Source organism: Octodon degus, unplaced genomic scaffold (genome assembly GCF_000260255.1).
Source record: "Octodon degus isolate 3935 unplaced genomic scaffold, OctDeg1.0 scaffold00073, whole genome shotgun sequence".
In the NCBI taxonomy this organism is placed as follows: Eukaryota; Metazoa; Chordata; class Mammalia; order Rodentia; family Octodontidae; genus Octodon; species Octodon degus.
In genome coordinates, this window is record NW_004524649.1 from 334,868 (window position 1) to 338,106 (window position 3,239).

Genomic DNA, 3,239 nt, shown 5'->3' on the forward strand with positions numbered 1-3,239 from the left:
CCCTCCCAGCTCCGCGCGCCCCGCTGACCAATTAGCACTAGAGGCACCCACCCTCTGCCCCGCCTGAAAGGGCGGGCATGACCAAAGACTAGTGGCTCGCGCCACAGGACTGACCAATCACCTTGCAGGATCCAGTGAGAGGCGGAGCAAGGGAGGAGTGACTAAAAGAAGGGGCTTGACCAACCACCAATCAAAAGGGAGTTTCGGCTCCTCCGGCTTCTTTGCCCAGCCCCCAGGCGTCTCTGTGGAAACCAAAGGAAGCGGTGGTTAATACAGCTCAAGGAAGGCGGGAGTATGAAGTTGAGTGACAGGAAGGGCCTAGTCAGTAAGGCTGCCTGTGAGGCTGCGCGAGTTGCGAGATGGACCAGGCCGTGGCGCTGGGGAGTGACTAGAGAGGATCAGGGGACCTGGCAGCGAGCGCCAGCCTCCATCTGTCACGAGCGGACGTGAAGGAAGGAAAGGTGATGACGTCAGGCTCCCTGGGACCTCAGCCTGCAACATGAGCTCAACCCCATTCCGGAGGTGTCTCCCCTGGCTCCTTCATGCTGTCTTCCCCCACCACTCTCGGTCTCCAGAGGGCTCTGTGGTTGTCTTCGGGTGTGGTCACTGCTTACCTGAGCCTGAGTGCGGAGGGCCAAACTGAGCGCTTTCGGTGTCAGATACATCATGTCAGATACTGTAAGGTGCTGCCAACGTCAGGCATCGGGTAAAAAAATGAATGTAAAAAGTTACCTCCTAACTGTTTATGATAGACTACATTTTGAAATTTTAGAGAGAGAGAGAGAGAACTGAACTACATGTCCAGCCACTTTCATTTATTCATTTTAAAATAAGGTCTCCCAGCAGGGCATGGAGGGCAGGACGACACTACTATCATCTCACGCTCAGGAAGCTGAGGCAGGATTGCCGAGAGCTCGAGGCCAGCCTAAACTATACAACTGAGTTCAAGCCCAGCATGGACTATGCAATGAGAACCTCAAAACCCCAAGGGAAAAAAAGAAATAGATTCTCATTAAATTGCCCAGGCTGGCCTCGAATATGTCTCATCCGCTCAAGGACCTGAGATTGGAATGATAATAAATCTTTTGTATGGATTAAAATCCAGTATTAAAATTAAATTCCATGGTTTCTTTTTACTTTATTAATGTATCTGTTTGCCCCCCTTCCTTCCTTCCTTCCTTTTTTTTTTTTTTTTTGTATTTTTTAGGGAAGGGTCTACAGGGTGTTCAGGGTCCCACTACTAGATTGGACTCATGATCCACCTGTTTACAGCCTCCCAAGAGCTGGGATTAAGGCGTGCACTACCAGTCCAGTCTCAATTGCTGGAGACTGGGAACAGCAGGCCCGGAGATCAAACCCCCGGCCCCTGTACCTGCTTGCAGGCGCTTCCTTCCTTTCTTTTGAGTGCCTGCGCATCAAACTCAGGGCCTCATTCATAGAAGACCAGCATTCTACCTTGCTGTACAGCCTCCTATGTGAAGATTTAAAATAACAGACATAGTATGTTTATGGATCCCCAAATCTACCAGACATTGGTGGTATGGGGTTATGGCTATATACCATCATGACCTACTGGAAAATTAAACACACACACACACTCAAAACTTCAGGAGCCAGGCATGGTGGTACACATTTGTAATCCCAGCTACTTGGGAGGCTCAAATGGGAGGACCACATGTTTAAGCCCAGCCTGGGGAACTTAACAAGACCTTGTTTTAAAATAAAATTTGAAAAACAATGGGGAGGTCTAATTAGTGGAGCCCTTGCCAAGCATGTGCCACAGCCTTGCGAATTATTGCCAAAACCAACAACAACAGAAAAAAGGCAGACAGAACCCAACTCCCTTCACTTTTTCTCCTTCCTTCTCTTTCAGATCCTGGCATTGAACGTCCCTCAGCTGGTGAACCCTCTGGATCTCAGAGGCCTGACTCAGTTCACCATGAGAATTTCTTACAGGAAGAGCTCTGAGTCACAGGGAAGCAGGTCCAGGCCAGGGTGAGTGCTACTGAGTCATCCAGACTCCACATCTTTGGAATTCTTATTGCTAGAGTCAATGAAACTAAGGATGTGATCTTCAAAAACTCTCATTTGCTTTTTCACTTGGGCTAGCTAGGCAAAAACAGATAAAACATAAAGGTGTTCTGGTTTTGATTTTTGCAGAACTGGGGATTGCACTGAGCCCCATTCCCAGACCCCCCCCCTTTCTAATTTGAGAGAAAGCCTTGCTAAGTTGGCCAAATTGGCTTTGAACTTGGGATCCTCCTGCCTCAGCCTCCATAGTAGGCAGGATTACAGGTGTGTGCCGCTGTACCTCTAAAACTGAAGTTGTTTTCCATTGGAAGATAAGGTGCCTGCAATATCCTGAGGCTTTCTCTGTTGCAAGAGGCCTCACTATCCCTCTTGGGTAGTGAAAGGGCAGTATTTACCCAGAGGCCACAGGATAAAACCCTACCAAGTTGAGTTAGTTGAAGCAGCTAATTGTGAAAGGCCAGGGAAGCAGTACAGGACCCTTAGAATAAAGCCGTACTTTGGCACTTTCCTAGCTTTACCAATTTCCTGCCTCTCTGATGCTAGCTGAGGTTAGTCTCACTGTGTATCACTAGCGGGCTACAGTGTCCAAATAGATGTCATTTTTGAAGATCCCACAACTTCCCACATCTTCCCACAACTCTGCACTCTGCACCTATGGAAACACCCTTTTGCAACTGCTTTTATGAGGCCAACATTCATTCAACAGACACCAAATCATCACTCTGCACCTATTATGCATCAGCCAGGCATACAAATAATTTCCACCCCTCCTCCACTACTGCATGCACTTATCATAGAAAGGCAGAATCCAGCCAGGAAGAATACAGGTGTTCTTGTTGTTTTGTCTCATCAGTGGTGCCAGGGATTGAACCCAGTGCCTCTGCACTGAGCTACAATCACAGCTCCCCCCACCCCGCTTCCTTTAATTTTGAGACAGGGTCTCACTAAATGGAACAGGTTAAGCTCAAATTCATGATCCTCGTGCCTCAGCTTCCCAGAGCACTGGGATTACAGGTATGTGCCACCATGCCCAGCTTATTGCTTTTAGATTGTGTTTGTTGGTTTTTAAGATAGTGCCTCTCTGTAGTCAAAGCTGCCCTTGAACTCACTATGCAACCCAGATTGGCCTGGATCTCTTGGCAGTAGTCCTGCTTCAGCCTCTTGAGTGTGCCTGGCTTTTTTTTTCTTTTTTTTTTTTTTTTTTTTTT

At 47.9% G+C, this 3,239-nt stretch overlaps 1 long non-coding RNA gene across 1 annotated transcript in view; it reads left to right on the forward strand.

Annotated features, from left to right (window-relative positions):
• LOC111817884 overlaps positions 1–3,239 on the forward strand; it is a 29,849-nt gene that overhangs the window by 22,597 nt on the left and 4,013 nt on the right. The window contains exon 4 of the long non-coding RNA XR_002821984.1: positions 1,874–1,995. This is a non-coding gene — a long non-coding RNA (uncharacterized LOC111817884). The remainder of the gene's footprint in view (positions 1–1,873; positions 1,996–3,239) is intronic.